This window comes from Ahaetulla prasina, chromosome 3 (genome assembly GCF_028640845.1).
Source record: "Ahaetulla prasina isolate Xishuangbanna chromosome 3, ASM2864084v1, whole genome shotgun sequence".
NCBI classification, from domain to species: Eukaryota; Metazoa; Chordata; class Lepidosauria; order Squamata; family Colubridae; genus Ahaetulla; species Ahaetulla prasina.
In genome coordinates, this window is record NC_080541.1 from 215,190,459 (window position 1) to 215,208,695 (window position 18,237).

An 18,237-nucleotide genomic window follows, 5' to 3' on the forward strand; every position below is an offset into this window, starting at 1 on the left:
TTGAGTTGTTTTATCAAATTCCTAATTTAGTATACAGACCTGGGAGTCTCCCATTCAATTTAGATGCACTTTAAGTTTTAAGCTTCTTCATTCTAGTGCAGAGGTGTCAAACTCGATTTCATTAAGGGCCGCATCAGGGTTGTGCTTGACCTTGGAAGGCCGGGATTTATTTATTTATTTTTTAATCATACTTTTATACCGCACCATCTCCCGTAGGACTCAGGGTGGTTCACGGGCATATTAAAAGACAATATAATAAATAAGCATTAAAAACCCAGTTAAAACTAAATATTATCATAGCCAAATCACTAAAAACGGTAAAAAACGGTTAAAAACCCCATTAAAATTTAGCTAAAACATTTTATTCTTAGGCTAGTCCCGCGCGCTGAAATAATAAAGTCTTCAGTTCACGTCTGAAGGTCCGGAGGTCGGGGAGTTGCCGTAACCCTGGAGGAAGCTCGTTCCACAGAGCTGGTGCCGCCACAGAGAAGGCCCTCCCCCTGGGGGTCGCCAACCTATATTGTTTGGTCGACGGCACCCTGAGGAGGCCCACTCTGTGGGAGCGCACGGGTCGTTGGGAGGCAATCGGCGGCAGAAGGCAGTCTCGAAGGTATCCCGGTCCTAAGCCATGGAGCGCTTTAAAGATGGTAACCAAAACCTTGGTTACCATCTTGGGATGGGTGTGTCATGGCGGGCGTGGCCATGGCGGGCATTTCCCCCCCTTCTCTTCTTTCTTTCCACAGTTCTTTACCATAATCATGTTCCTTTCTCTTCTACCAGGTATTACTGGCAAACATTTATTACTTATTCTTCACACTCCACTAAACTTTTTATTTCTAAATTTATAACCTATTGCGCTTAATAGTAAATTGCTTTTCCAGGCAGAAAAGCTATTTATACTATTGTATTTTTTAATATTATTCAACTAATAATAAAAAATACAATTGCACAAATAACATGACAGTACAATATCTAACAGCAGAGGTAAATTTCCAGGGTAGTAAATAGAAATGGCTGTCAATTATAGATTGTGGATTGTGGATTAAATGGACCTACGGTATGTACAATCTGGGATTAAACTGTAGCATTAACATAGGATGTTGCTTGTTTTCTATCCACATCAGGCACTTACTTGAGGCCACATAATTGTAATCCAGTCCAATCTAGTCCTCCTGCAGCAGTCGGCCGGCCAAAAGGCTCTGCCTGGCTTGTTTTCAGCTTCCCTGGCCTCCTGCAGCACTCTGCTGGCCAAAAATGGGACACCCAGGGTCCTCATGTAGCCCACCTCATGCGGGCCCCCTCATGGCCCATTTTGGCTGGCAGAGGCATCATGGGCCAGTCCTTTGATATTTCCAGGTGGGCCCCATGGGCCAATTTTAAGCACCCCATGGGCCGGGATCCAGTGGTGGGATTCAAATAATTTAACAACCGGTTCTCTGCCCTAATGATTTCTTCCAATAACCAGTTCACCAAACTGCTCAGAAAGTTAACAACCGGTTCTCCCGAAGTGGTGCGAACTGGCTGAATCCCACCACTGGCCAGATCCAGCCTGCAGGCCTTGTGTCTGACACCCCTATTCTAATGACACAGGGATTCTTGTCTTGTCTAGCTATGTCATGTTGAACATCTGGGAAGCATCAGATCAAGAGGCCTGGCAGCTAGATTTTTTTCTCCCAGATTATTGGGGGGCCATATGCTGACTCTGTAAACAGCTTAGAGGGAGCTGTAAAGCAGGTCTGCTGCGTGTCAGAAACTGGGCCGTGCAAACAAGCAAAGCTTCATCTGTGGGATGCAGGCAGCATGCAAAACCCTCCAGTCCATGGAAAAACCTCTCTCCACCGAACTGGTCCCTGGTCCCCAAAAGATTGGGGGCCACTGCTATAAAACACTATGGAGCAGTATATAAGCCTAAGTGCCATTCAGTTTTCCTGCCGAATAGAAAATCAGAACAATGGCTAGTGACCCATTTCTCCCAAGGTATCCATCAGCCCTGGAGGCCATTTTTTTCTTTGGATTTTCAGGGCTGCCACACTTGGTGGATGGGCAATGCTGTGGGAACAGGGAGGGGAGGTTGGATGGTGACGGGGTGAGATGTATAGCCATAACAACATTCTTTTCCTGGGAGTCAAGGACATTCAGCTTGCACCTGGAGAGGCGGGACTGGGAAACAACTCCAGTTAGGATGGTGACCTGATTGGACCATGTGATGGACGTGGGTGCAGGGGAAGGGACTTCGACTTTCCTTTGGGTGGGGAAAATCCGGGAGCTTTCAGATTAGGGTTTTCCCAGATGTGCCAATATGACATCTCTAATAAAATGGAACTTTGAGGAAATGCCTGCCTCGGAGTTTTACTTGGTTGGGGGTCTTACTTGGAACCCTGACAGTTAGCCAATGTCTTGTTCCAATCTCAGCATAGGTGGCTACCTGGATGGACCATCTAGTTCAGATCATAAACCAGTTTCCTAAGAATAGAACCAACTCTACCTTACATGGTTTTGGTCTACCCAACAGAGCCCTAGTAGAAACTACAACAGTAGCAGCAGCAATAGTTTGAGGAAAAATGAGGGAACTCCATAGAGCAGTGGTGGCAAAACTTTTACTTACCGAGTGCCGAACAGGAACGCGCTTCACGTGCTCACGTGCCATCCATGGTAATGCGCGGCTCCTTCCCACCATCTGCACATGCGCATAGCTTTTGCACACACGTACACCATGCACTGCGTGTGCATCCACACCATTTGCACATGTGCACAGCTTTCATGCATGTGCACTAGTGCCCACTGCACACGCAACCTCACCATCTGCACATGTGCACAGCTTTCATGCATGTGCACTAGTGCCCACTGCACACGCAACCTCACCATCTGCACATGTGCACAGCTTTCGTGCATGCATTGCATGCACGCAAATGCTATTTGCACATGCACACACTGCACACTAGTCGTCTCACGTGCATGCACAAACACACGAGCATGCGCAGGAGAGCTCCGAAGACCAGCTGGGTCCCCTGAATTACACACATATGCACCAGAGGTCTGAACACCAGATGGGGCGCGCATGCATGCGCAGCTTCGGGTGAGCTTGGAAACAGCTCACATGCCTGGAAAACTGGCTCTGCGTGCCACTTCCGGCATGAGTTCCATAGGTTCACCTTCACAACCATAGAGGTTTACTACATGTCTTGCTCAATATAAACTATATCGCTCTGAGACTATAGAACCTATCCTCCAAATGAGAAAAAAAAGTGTTATTTTTAATAAGCCTGTGGGCTGAAGTGGCTGCAATTGATCTAGACCATTCCAAACTAGAATAAACATGCTAACTTCTTTGCATGCAAAATATGAAATCTAACTTTGAGGATTATTACATCATTCAGCTCCGAAGTGGTCCACTTACTATTCAATATTTTTTTTCCAAAAACTAAAGCCTGTATAACAATCTGATTTCAAAATCAGAAAGATCCATAATTCATGTTTTTGTTTTTTTTAAAAAAAATTCCAATTACCGAATGTGTAGCTCCACCTTTTCTTGGACTATCAATCATGGTCAAATGGGAAGATTGAGAGAATCAATACAACCTTGGAGCAAAGAATTGAAATGTAAATTTTCCACAAGGCAGATATCAGGACCTTTTACTTACAGCTTTAGTTAGTTTATAACAACTGCAGTCATACCTTCACTTGACTGTCACCCCTTGAGTCTACTTAGAGCGTCTAATTTCCATTTCTTCCTAATGTATGCCAGTCTTCACCTATCCCCTGAAGCAGTGGTGAAATCCAAATTTTTTTACTACCGGTTCTGTGGGCGTGGCTTGGTGGGTGTGGTGTGGCTTGGTGGGCGTGGCAGGGGAAGGATACCGAAAAATCCCCATTCCCACCCCACTCTAGGGCCAGTCAGAGGTGGTATTTGCCAGTTCTCTGAACTACTCAAAATTTCCGCTACCAGTTCTCCAAAACCTGTCAGAACCTGCTGGATTTCACCCCTGCCCTGAAGTCTTTCAGAAGTCTCAAAGAGTTTGTTTGTTTATTTATTTATTTATTTGTCAATTATATATAATATAACAAGTATATATATAATATTTACAGATCCCTCACATCCAGGACATAAACTGTTTCAACTCCTACCCTCAAAACGACTCTATAGAGCACTGCACACCAGAACAACTAGACACAAGAACAGTTTTTTCCCGAAGGCCATCACTCTGCTAAACAAATAATTCCCTCAACACTGTCAAACTATTTACTGAATCTGCACTACTATTAATCTTCTCATCGTTCCCATCACCCATCTCTTTCCATTTATGACTATATGACTATAACTTGTTGCTGGCAATCCTTATGATTTATATTGATATATTGACCATCAATTATGTTGTAAATGTTGTACCTTGATGAACGAATCTTTTCTTTTATGTACAGTGAGAGCATATGCACCAAGACAAATTCCTTGTGTGTCCAATCACACTTGGCCAATAAAAAAAAAATTCTATTCTATTCTAATTCTAAGTATAAGCATGATTTGGATACATGAAAAGAGTAAGTAAAAAGGAATATTAGGACAGGGACGGTAGGCACGCAGGTGCACTTATGCTTATATAACACTTACGTTACAGTATAACAGAGTTGGAAGGGATGGCTGTTAACTTTCTAAGCAGTTCGGAGAACCGGTTGGTGGAAGAAATCTTATTTTGTTTTTTCCCCCGCTTTATAGGGCTAATCCTTTAAGGAAGGCAGGAAGGAAACATTCTGGTGGTGTTTCTAGCCTAATCTTTATATGGCCCTGCTTACAGAAACTGCCTCTCTGGTTAACCCTTGTTACACTGTAACAGCTAAAGTGAAGCTGGTCATTAGGGCAGAGGACCGGTTGTTAAATTATTTGAATTCTACCACTGGTTTTGATCTATGGCTCCCATTATATTTGATCACACAGACCATGATGTTGATGGACCTGTATATCTAGAGGCACTATCTTAATGGACTAACATTGTTCTCTTATAACAAAGCAACTGTCTTTATACAGCAGCTTAACACGGTTACATGGGAAATTCAGTTTAACATACCTCAAGTATGAATCTGTGTCGTACTGCAGGGGTGCACCATTCTTTTCTCAGATGTTTGAATCCTATAATGTAGGTGATGCTAAAATGATGATTGGTATCATCTGTTCACTGAACTTCTACAAGGGTGCACCTGACCTTATCTTCTCTCCCATCCTGTGCCAACAGATTAAGCATTGCAGACACATACAGTATATATAAACATAGAGAGCCTGTTTGATGTAATCGTTAAGGCACCAGGATAGAAACTGAGAAATCATGGCTTCTAGACCCATATTAGAGATATAACCAGTTTGATGACTTTGGGACAGTCACACTCTCTCAACCCTAGAAGATGACAGCATGAGCGAGCACACTGTCAAAAAAAAATTCAGGAGTTTGTCCAGAGAGTTACAGGAAGGAAAGGAGGGAGGGAGGGAGGGAGAAAGAACAGGCACATACCTGGGGAAAAATTGGTAGTTTCTACTTCAGTGTATTGTAACAACTCAGCCCTTGTCTTTGCATGCTGACCCAGTCCATCATATGAAAATGGACTCCTTGGTGCTCTTTGAGCTTGGTTGTCTTCTTGCAGATGTTTCATTACCCAACTAGGAAACATCTTCAATGCTAGTGAGTGTGGTCCCTGTTTATATGCAGTAGCTGATTTCTTTATGTATTTATTCGTTTATTCATTAAATTTATATGCTGCCCATTTTCCAGTAGCAATAGCAATAGCACTTAGATTTATATACAACTTCACAGTGCTTTTACAGCTCTCTGTAAGGGGTTTACAGAGTCAGCATATTGCCCCCAACAATCTGGGTCTTCATTTTACCAACCTTGGAAGGCTGGAAGGCTGAGACAACCTTGAGCCTGTGAGATTTGAACTGCCAAACTGCAGCTAGCAGTCAGCTGAAGTAGCCTGCGGTACTGCATTCTAATCTCTGCACCACTGCAGTAGCTGGCCTGCCAGTATGGGTGGGATTGTAATTCTCTCCTTGGTAATTCCTTAATTAGGGCATTGTTTCAAGGGTCTACCAAGGATAATAACTACATCACTAACAGAGCAAACTATTGTATATAAATAACACTGATGATGTTACCTAGTTAGGTAATGAAATTTCTGCAAGCAAACAATCACGCTCAGAGAGTTTAATCAGGCAATAGAGAAGCCTGATAGCTCAGGCAATAGAGAAGCCTGTTATTAGAACACAAAGCCTGCAATTACTGCAGGTTCGAGCCCGGCCCAAGGTTGACTCAGCCTTCCACCCTTTATAAGGTAGGTAAAATGAGGACCCAGATTGTTGGGGGGGCAATAAGTTGACTTTGTAAAAAATATACAAATAGAATGAGACTATTGCCTTACACACTGTAAGCCGCCCTGAGTCTTCGGAGAAGGGCGGGGTATAAATGTAAACAAAAATAAATAAATCTTGAGCTACATATATTCTCTTCTATTGGCATCACATAATATTCTAATAGTTTCATTTGTTTCAATAAAGCAAGTCATGGGAAGATAACAATTTTATTTGATGACCTATTTTTTAAATTTACTAGCTTGTTTGAACCTAGAGAGAGAGAAAAAAATCCATTAAGTTGAATGGGATGTAATCTTAGGTATGTCAATATAATATTTTACTTAAAAGTACCCTGTTTTCCCCAAAATAAGACATCCCCTGATAATAAGCCCAATTGGGCTTTTGAGAGCATGGCAATAAGGCCAAGCGCTTATTTCAGGGTTCAAAAAAAATATAAGACAGGGTCTTATTTTTAAGGAAACACAGTATTCGTTAACCTTATTTTATACTATTTGGTTCAGTACTAGTTAAATAACAAAATAACAGAGTTAGAAAGGATCTTGGAAGTTTTCTAGTTCAACCCCCTAAATCAAGCAGGAAACCCTATGCTATTTCAGACAAATATTAGACTTGGAATATTGCATCCAGTTTTGGACACCACAATATAAAAAAAGATGTTGAGACTCTGGAAAGAGTGCAAAAAAGAGCAAGAAAGATGATTAAGGGACTGAAGGCTAAACTATATAAAGAACAGCTGCAGGAACTGGCTATGCCTACTTTAATGGAAAGAAGGACTGGGACGACATAATAGCAAAGTTCCAATATCTGAGGGCTTCCACTGTGGCACAAAGAAGAGGAGGTCAACCTTTTCTCCAAAGCAGGGTTCTCCAACCTTGTCAACTTTAAGACTTGTGGAATTCAACTCCCAGAGTACTCCCAGAGTTCAACTCTGCAAGTTGAAGTCCACAAGTCTTAAAGTTGACAAGGTTGGAGACCCCTTCTCCAAAGCACCTGAAAGCAGGACAACAAGCAATGGATGGAATAGAATAGAATAGAATAGAATAGAATAGAATAGAATAGAATAGAATAGAATAGAATAGAATAGAATAGAATAGAATTTTTATTGGCCAAGTGTGATTGGACACACAAGGAATTTGATGCATATGCTCTCAGTGTACATAAAAGAAAAGATACGTTCATCAAGGTACAACATTTACAACACAATTGATGGTCAATATATCAATATAAATCATAAGGATTGCCAGCAACAAGTTATAGTCATACAGTCATAAATGGAAAGAGATTGGTGATGGGAACTATGAGAAGATTAATAGTAGTGCAGATTCAGTAAATAGTCTGACAGTGTTGAGGGAATTATTTGTTTAGCAGAGTGATGGCCTTCGGGAAAAAACTGTTCTTGTGTCTAGTTGTTCTGGTGTGCAGTGCTCTATAGCGTCGTTTTGAGGGTAGGAGTTGAAACAGTTTATGTCCAGGATACGAGGGGTCTGTAAATATTTTCACGGCCCTCTTCTTGATTCGTGCAGTATACAGGTCCTCAATGGAAGGCAGGTTGGTAGCAATTATTTTTTCTGCAGTTCTAATTATCCTCTGAAGTCTGTGTTTTCTTGTTGGGTTGCAGAACCGAACCAGACAGTTATAGAGGTGCAAATGACAGACTCAATAATTCCTCTGTAGAACTGAATCAGCAGCTCCTTGGGCAGTTTTAGCTTACTGAGTTGGCGCAGAAAGAACATTCTTTGCTGTCCTTTTTTAATGATGTTTTTGATGTTAGCTGTCCATTTTAGATCTTGCGATATGATAGAACCTAGAAATTTGAAGGTTTCTACTGTTGATACTGTGTTGTCTAGTATTGTGAGAGGTGGAAGTATGGAAGGGTTTCTCCTAAAGTCTACCACCATTTCTACGGTTTTGAGTGTTTTTCAGTTCCAGATTGTTTTGGTTGCACCATAAGGCTAGTCGTTCGACCTCTCGTGAAACTGATCAAGGAGGGAAGCATCTTAGAACTAAAGAGAAATTTCCTGACAGTTAAAACAATTAATCAGTGGAGTGACTTGCCTCCAGAGGTTGGAGTGCTCCAATACTGGAGGTTTTAAAGAAAAAGATTGAACAACATTTGTCTGAAATGGTATAAGATACTCTGTGGGTCCAGAAATTGTTATCTAGAGTGCTTATTTGGAACTACAGTACAAACTTCAGGACAGGAAATCTCCATGATATCTATGGCTCCTTGAATGCTAGCCATACAGTTCCCAGAAGCAACCAACATGTTTCAACAATCTGTTGGCTAGACAAGACAAGACAAATTAATGTAATATTGGAATGTTTTAGCTTTAAAATCCCAGATCATTTCAATGCCAGAGGATCTTCAAGCAAAAGAATGAAAGTGAGTTTGGGGACATGTATAATTAAGAAAACACTGTGTGAATAAGGATGTCCCTGGTTCTCCATTCAGTCTTGTATTAAAGCCAGGACTCTGATCATTGAGCTATTTTGATATTATGTATTTGGTAAGATTGGGATGTTTAAGGAAACAAATTGGGTTGGTGATCTTTAATAATTTGCTGTTCCTAAGTTTGTCAATTGGCAGCCCAGATTCGAGACTCTAGTGCTGCTTGACAGGGTGAGCTTCCATTACTTGCCCCAGCAGCAGTGGTGGGATTCAAATAATTTAACAACCGGTTCTCTGCCCTAATGATTTTTTCCAACAACCAGTTCACCAAACTGCTCAGAAAATTAACAACCGGTTCTCCCGAAGTGGTGCGAACTGGTTGAATCCCACCACTGCCCAGCAGTAATGGAATAACTTGTCCACTTAGCAGTTTGAAAACAACCAAGTGCAAGTAGATAAATAGGTACCACTTCGGTGGGAAGGTAACAGTGTTCCATGTGGCCGTATAGTCATGCTGGCCACATGACCACAGAAATGTCTTTGGACAACAATGGCTCACGGAGATTGGACACAACTGGACGGGGAAACTTTTACTTTTATTTTTAAAAAGATAAAAAGGGAAAAGAAAGAACTTCTATCATTTAGCCTACCAGGGTATAGTGTAGAGGAGTTTCAATCCTTTCTTGGGAAATATAGTCCAATCTTACAAAAGATAAAGCAAATCTATTGTTCTAGTTCTTGTTGTTCAAACTCTTCTTTGAAATGTCAACAATTCTGAAATGAACAATGCAGATAAAAGGCTTCCGAAAGATAACAAGATGGTGGGGCACCAGTAAAAATAACCAATTCACTGTCCTAGGTTCCATGAAAGAAGCAGTGAGATCCAAAATGAGATTATAGCTCACGAAAGATTTGAAGAAAAAAAAATCCTGATACAAAACCTGAAGATATTCATGAAAAGCAAAAGTGTGTGGAATTTCTGAACTTGATAAATAATAAGAGACTAGAAATCTTAATCAGCACCAGGAAATAAAAATCCAGAATCTAGATCAAGATCCTGCTTAGACATTTATCTATTTCTACGTAGAGTAGGACATTCTTGTCTTACATTCTTGAGCATTGGATTAGTGATTAAAGACGCTGATCTTAACACCGCACAATGGGGCACTGCACAATAGGGTGAGCTCCGCACAATGGAGTGAGCTCCTGTTACTTGCCCTACCTATCTAGCAGTTTGAAAGGATGCAATTGCAAGTAGATAAATAGGTACCACTTCGGTGGGAAGGTAACAGTGTTCCATGTGGCCGTATAGTCATTTTATTTATTTATTTATTTATTTAAATTTTTATACCGCCCTTCTCCCGAAGGACTCAGGGCGGTTCACAGCCTGATAAAAAATACAAAATAATACAATATAAATACAATTAAAATATAATTAAAAAACTTATTAAATTGGCCATGATTAAAATTTAGAATAAAACCCATTAAAAACCCATAAGTTTAAAAAACTAACCCAGTCCAGCGCAGATGAATAGGTGAGTTTTAAGCTCGCGACGAAAGGTTCGGAGGTCCGGAAGTTGACGGAGTCCTGGGGGGAGTTCGTTCCAGAGGGCGGGAGCCCCCACAGAGAAGGCCCTTCCCCTGGGCGCCGCCAGACGACACTGTCGCGCCGACGGCACCCTGAGGAGTCCCTCTCTGTGAGAGCGCACGGGTCGGTGAGAGGTATTCGGTAGCAGCAGGCGGTCCCATAGATAGCCCGGCCCTATGCCATGGAGCGCTTTGAAGACGTTCACCAACACCTTGAAGCGCACCCGGAAGGCCACAGGTAGCCAGTGCAGCCTGCGCAGGATAGGTGTCACGTGGGAGCCACGAGGGGCTCCCTCTATCACCCGCGCAGCTGCATTCTGGACTAACTGAAGCCTCCGGATGCCCCTCAAGGGGAGCCCCATGTAGAGAGCATTGCAGTAATCCAGGCGAGACGTCACAAGGGCGTGAGTGACTGTGGATAAGGCATCCCGGTCTAGAAAGGCGCAGCTGGCGCACCAGGCGAACCTGGTGGAAAGCTCTCCTGGAGACGGCCGCCAGGTGGCCTCCAAAAGACAGCCGTCCATCCAGGAGAACGCCCAAGTTGCGCACCCTCCCCATCGGGGCCAATGACTCGCCCCCAACAGTCAGCCGTGGACTCAGCTGACTGTACCGGGATGCCGGCATCCACAGCCACTCCGTCTTGGAGGGATTGAGCTTGAGCCTGTTTCTCCCCATCCAGACCCGTACGGCTTCCAGACACCGGGACAGCACTTGATAGCTTCATTGGGGTGGCCCGTGTGAAAAGTACAGCTGGGTGTCATCAGCGTACAGCTGGTACCTCACACGAAGCCACTGATGATCTCACCCAGCGGCTTCATGTAGATGTTGAACAGAAGGCGAGAGAATCGGCCCTGCGGCACCACAAGTGAGGCGCCGGGCCGACCTCTGCCCCCGTCAACACCGTCTGCGACCGGTCGGAGAGATAGGAGGAGAACCACCGATAAGCGGTGCCTCTCACTCCCAATCCCTCCAGCCGGGCGCAGCAGGATACCATGGTCGATGGTATCGAAAGCCGCTGAGAGGTCTAATAGGACCAGGGCAGAGGAACAACCCTATCCCTGGCCCTCCAGAGATCATCCACCAACGCGACCAAAGCCGTCTCAGTGCTGTAACCGGGCCGGAAGCCGGACTGGAGCAGGTCTAGATAGACAGTTTCCTCCAGGTGCAGGGAAACTGATATGCCACCATACTCTCTACAACCTTCACCGTGAGCGGGTTGGAGACCGACGATAATTACCTAAAACAGCGGGTCAGGAAGGCTTCTTGAGGAGGGCCTCACCACCGCCTCTTTCAAGGCGGCGGAAGACTCCCTCCACCAAAGAAGCGCTCGTAATCCCTGGAGCCAGCCTCGTGTCACCTCCTGAGTGGCCAGCACCAGCCAGGAGGGCACGGGTCCAGTAAACACGTGGTGGCATTCAATCTACCCAGCAACCTGTCCATGTCCTCGGAGCCACAGGGTCAAACTCATCCCAAACAATATCACCAAGACCGCCCTCAGGCGCCCGTCCGAATCGCCACAATTTTGGTCCAGACCGTCCCGAAGCTGAGCGATTTTATCGTATAGATAACGTTAAACTCCTCAGCACGTCCCTGCAGCGGGTCATCCCGCTCCCCTGGTGAAGGAGGAGCGGGCCACCAAACAGGGCAGCTGGGCGGTTATCTGCCGGCGCAATGAGGAGGCGTGTAGCGCCTCGCTTCCCTCAGTGCCACTAGGTAGGTCCTAGTATAGGATCTAACTAGTGTCCGATCAACCTCTGAGCGGCTGGACCTCCAAGAACTCTCTAGGCGTCTTCTCCGGCGTTTCATCCCCTCAGCTCCTCGGAGAACCAAGGGCGGTTGGGATCTGCGCGGGTCAGAGGCCGCAGAGGCACGACACGGTCTAAAGCCCCAGCCGCAGCCCGTTCCCAGGCTGCGCCAGTTCCTCTGCCGTGCCGTGAGCCAGACCCTCAGGAATGGCCCAAGCTCCGTCCGGAACCTCTCTGGGTCCATCAGGCGCCTGGGGCGGTACCAGCGTAATGGTTCCGTCTCCCTGCGGTGTTGGGTAGCGGTCAGAAAGTCCAGGCGAAGGAGAGTGATCTGACCATGACAAAGGCTCTGTGACTATATCTCCCAAGTCCAGATCCTTCAACCACTGACCAGAGATAAAAATCAGGTCCAGTGTGCCTCCCCCGATGTGAGTAGGGCCATCCACTACTTGAGTCAGGTCCAGGGCCGTCATGGAGGCCATGAACTCCCGAGCTACTGTCGATGACGAGCCAGCAGATGGCAAGTTAAAGTCTCCCATGACTAAAAGTCTGGGAGTCTCCACTGCCACCCGGCAAGCACCTCCAGGAGCTCGGGCAGGGCCGCTGTCACGCAGCAAGGAGCCAGGTACGCCACCAGCAAGCCCATCTGACATCTATGACCCCACCTCACAAGAGGATTCACACCCGGCAATCTGAGGTACAGTGGTCTCCTCGGCTCTAGACTCTCTTTAATAACAACCGCCACCCCCACCCCTACCCTGGGCCTCGGCTGATGGAATGCACGGAAACCCGGTGGGCACATCTCAACCAGGGCACGCCCTTCAGTGCCCAGCCAGGTCTCCGTGCGCCTATAATATCCGCGGCACCCCTGAATCAGATCATGTATTAGGGGCCTTATTGGCCACGGACCGTGCGTTGCATAACATCAGACGAAGGCCCAGGCTCTGAGGGTCTTGACCATCCGGGAGCAGGAGAAGTCAGGGGATCGGGCACGCAATCGCCTGTATACATCGAGCAGCGTGACCCCTAAACCGATCGATCCCCCTTCCGCCATATCTGCCCCTCCCACTTACCGTGCAGATGGACTCACCTCACACAAGGAACACACTCCCCCATAACCTCCGAACCGATTTGATAGTCGCCACGAGCATGCGCTGGAACTGGTTTCCTCCCGACGGGCTACCCCATCACCCACCTAACCCTCCCACCCACCCCAACCCAAACCCGTCGGTTTCCCTCCTCCCCTTAAAATTTCCATTAAAACTCCCACCCGGCGGGTTTCCCCCAACACCCGCCCTACCCCTCCCACCCCTTAAAAATCCCTCACCCTTAAAATCCCCATTAAAACTCCCCTTAAAAAATCTATTAAAACAATTAGTTAAAAATCCCCTAAGTCTCCTGGATTTAGCATGCCAGCTCTCGGGGTTCCAAAACCCGTCCTCAAGGTGGGCCCTCGGTAGTGTGGAGGGCCAAACCTGCGAGAGAGGGGAATCTCGCAGGGCAAGAAGGTCCGCAGTTGAAAATCTTCGCATATCAAAAAGTACGGTAAGCAGCCCATCGAAGCCGGTCAAGATGTCAACCACAGCAAAACGGGCTCTCAGGCTGGCAGGACGGACCGCGGACATCTAGGGCTCCATGGGGCCGCTACTCCATCTCCAAACCCAGCGGCCACCACTCGTCCTAGGTCCAGATGACACCCAGTCATGCTGGCCACATGACCACAGAAATGTCTTTGGACAACAATGGCTCACGGAGATTGGACACAACTGGACGGGGAAACTTTTACTTTTATTTTTAAAAAGATAAAAAGGGAAAAGAAAGAACTTCTATCATTTAGCCTACCAGGGTATAGTGTAGAGGAGTTTCAATCCTTTCTTGGGAAATATAGTCCAATCTTACAAAAGATAAAGCAAATCTATTGTTCTAGTTCTTGTTGTTCAAACTCTTCTTTGAAATGTCAACAATTCTGAAATGAACAATGCAGATAAAAGGCTTCCGAAAGATAACAAGATGGTGGGGCACCAGTAAAAATAACCAATTCACTGTCCTAGGTTCCATGAAAGAAGCAGTGAGATCCAAAATGAGATTATAGCTCACGAAAGATTTGAAGAAAAAAAAATCCTGATACAAAACCTGAAGATATTCATGAAAAGCAAAAGTGTGTGGAATTTCTGAACTTGATAAATAATAAGAGACTAGAAATCTTAATCAGCACCAGGAAATAAAAATCCAGAATCTAGATCAAGATCCTGCTTAGACATTTATCTATTTCTACGTAGAGTAGGACATTCTTGTCTTACATTCTTGAGCATTGGATTAGTGGTTAAAGACGCTGATCTTAACACCGCACAATGGGGCACTGCACAATAGGGTGAGCTCCGCACAATGGAGTGAGCTCCTGTTACTTGCCCTACCTATCTAGCAGTTTGAAAGGATGCAATTGCAAGTAGATAAATAGGTACCACTTTGGTAGGAACTGTTCTGTGTGCCTTGGCATATAGTCATGCTGGCCACATGATCAGGGAAGTGTCTTTGGACAATGCTGGCTCCCTCAGCTAAGAAGCATAGATGAGCACAGTTGCCTAGAGTTGAACATTACTGGACAGGGATAATCTTTATCTTTATCTAGGATTTACTTTTCTCTTTACCTTACCATTCTTGAAACAGTTGTCCCTTCTGCTTTAATTTGTCTGGGTTTCATATTTTCCTGGAAATATCAACAGGTTATTTCTGAGTCAGTGGAGACTTGTTAAATCTGTGTTTGCCTCAGTTCCACAACTTCTGCATTTTTTTTCTGGGTTTCTGCTTTCATTTCCTCAAGAGAGGAAAGGATAAGGGGGATATTTCTCTGCTTACCTGCCAAAAATTTGATCTTATCCATGTGAATGTGTATTCTTCCTCAGGCTAGCTGGCTAGCAAGCTGGGTATTTGAGCTGCCTGGGAAACTATCTCAGATGGGTTGAGCTATTTTGATACCCTTCATTTGAAATTCAGAACTGCTATTTGGCTTGTTTCCTAGATACCACTTTTTAAACTTGGCTAACCTTCTTGATTCTCCCTTCAAATCCTCATTTCACCTGCTCAGTCATGACACCTCCTGGCTTCAGTTCTGAATTGATCATCCAATGTATGAGTTGTTTCTCTCCATAGATATTACTAACTCTAAGCAGAGTTTTACAACTCTGAGTAGGACAGATGTTCATTTTTCAGATATGAAAATGTTAACTAAGTTTGATTTCATTATGCCCACTGGCCACGGGTGAGCGATAGAGAGCTGTTATTAATCAAAATGTAATCGTGTTTTATGTAGTGGGTGTTTTGGAGGTAGGAAATTCTAAGGCTTTAAAATAATACCATTTTTACGCTCCTAATACCAACATTATTCTGAGAGGCAGATATTTAAGAATACCTAAACTCTAATTCACTTAGGGATGCAGTGGCTCAGTGGCTAAGATGCTGAGCTTGTCAATCCAAAGGTCGGCAGTTCAGCAATTTGAATCCCTAGTGCCGCGTAATGGGGTGAGCTCCCGTTACTTGTCCCAGCTTCTGCCAACCTAGCAGTTCGAAAGTACGTAAAAAATGCAACCAGAAAAATAGAGACCACCTTTGGTGGGAAGGTAACAGCATTCCATGCGCCTTTGCTGTTGAGTCATGCCGGCCACATGACCACGGAGACGTCTTCAGACAGCACTGGCTCTTCAGCTTTGAAACGGAGATGAGCACCACCCCCTAGAGTCAGGAACAACTAGCACATTTGTGCAAGGGGAACCTTTACCTTTAAACTCTAATTCAATAAAATTTAGTCTTATCAGCCCAAGTGTTATAACTATTGTCTTCCAAACTTAAGCTGGTATGGTCTGCCTTAGGAACACTGTCTACCCAGTCTTGTAAGATTTCCAGTAGGAAATTAAGACACCAGTTAGATCTCCTGCCCTCCCAATCAATACTTCACAGGGTATTTTCTCACAAGCTGTTTTATTGGTCTTTTATAGCACAATTATTGTTGCAAGGGGTTGTGCAATTAAGACGAATCCTCTGCCACATGCATTAATTACCAGGACTCAGGAAAGACCAAACAAAACGGCACACTCCATCTTTAAAAATAATAATTGAAGAGCCACTTAAGCTGGAGCATTTTACGTGGAGATGAACAGAAAAACCTTCTTACGCCAAAGGGATGTTTTCAGTATGCCAATTAATCCAGATGATCACTTAAGTGTCTGCCCCATTGCATTCTGTCTCTTGTCACTAAACCACATTGCAAAAACAAACAAACAATATTATACACAACCCCAGTGGGATTGTTGCTTGTTGGTGGGTGGGGGGGTGGGGGTGGGGGTGGGGAGAGAAGTTGCATGTGTGCACATAATGTTTATAATAACTAAGGTTAGCCCACTGGCTGACTTTCTTTCTAGCCAGTGTCGATTTGCACGACTATGTTTCTTGCATAAGACACATTCCTAAGAGGACATCTCTAAATTGGGTATGTCTAGTTTGATGAAAAGGAGGACTGGTGGGGTGACATGATAGCAGTGTTCCAATCTCTCAGGGGCTGCCACAAAGAAGAGGCAGTCAAGCTCTTCTCCAAAGCACCTGAGGGCAGGACAAGAAGCAAAGGGTGGAAACTAATCAAGGAGAGAAGCAACTTAGAACTCAGGAGAAATTTCCTGACAGTTAGAAAAAATTAATCAGTGGAACAACTTCCCTCCAGAAGTTGTGAATGCTCCAACACTGGAAGATTTTAAGAAGATGTTGGATAACCATTTGTCTGAAGTGGTGTAGGGTTTCCTGCCTAGGCAGGGGGTTGGACTTGAACACAAGTCCACAAGTCTTAAAGTTGCCACGGTTGAAGACCCCTGGAGTAGAAAACCTCCAAGGTCCCTTCGAATTGTTCTATTCTATTCTATTCTATTCTATTCTATTCTATTCTATTCTATTCCTGTTTACATAGGAAAATGGTATCTATATTACTGTTTTTAATATGGCAGGAAAGACAAAGTTAAAAGCAACTATAACACAAATAAAAATATTAGATTAGTAAAGAAACAAATCCCAAAGCTGAAGCTCAAATACTCTGGCCACCATATGAGAAGAGAGGACTCATTGGAAAAGACCCCGATGCTGGGAAAAATGGAAGGCAAAAGGAAAGGGGACAGCAGAGGATGAGATGGTTAGATCGTGTCATCAACGTACATGATTTTGGGCAAACTCATGGAGACAATGGAGGACAGGGGACCTGATGCACTATGGTCCATGGGTTTTGTGAAGAGTCGACACAGCATAGCAACTGAATGACAAAAAGAAACAATTCACAGACTGGTCTCATCCTACATTGGATCTCGCCACAGGGATCTCCCTGTGCTTCACTGGCCCATAATTTGATGTATATCACACTTGCTGGCATCTGTATTGGGGAGGGAATGGATCAGATGTCTCCTAAAAAAGTTGATATTAGTTCTTTAGTGTGCCAGACTCCAAATTTTGGGCTGAGACAACATAGAACTATGCAGACTTCAGTCTGACCTAATTAGTACATAAAATTATCTACCACAATGTCCTACCTGTCAATGACTACTTCAGCTTCAACCACAACAATACACGAGAAAATAATAGATTTTATTTATTTATTTATTTATAATTACATTTCTATACCGCACCATCTCCCGAAGGACTCAGGGCAGTTTACAGCCAATATTAAAATACACACACCTATACAATATAAATATAATAAATAACAATATTTAAAAACAATTAAAAGCAAATATTTACTGGCCGAATCACTAAAACGGTCAAAGACCGATTAAAACCCATTAAAATTTCGCTAAAATATGCCTTAGGCTAATCCCGCTCAGTGAAATAATAAAGTCTTCAGTTCACATTTGAAGGCTCGGAGGTCGGTGAGTTGGCGTAGCTCATTCCATAGGGCTGGTGCCGCCACAGAGAAGGCCCTCCCCCTGGGGGCTGCCAACCTACATTGTTTGGTTGACGGCACCCTGAGGAGGCCCGCTCTGTGAGAGCGCACAGGTCATTGGGAGGCAATCGGTGGCAGAAGGCGGTCTCGCAAATACCCCGGTCCTAAGCCATGGAGCGCTTTAAAGGTGGTAACCAACACCTTGAATTGCACCCAGAAGGCTACCGGCAGCCAGTGCAGGCCGCGCAGG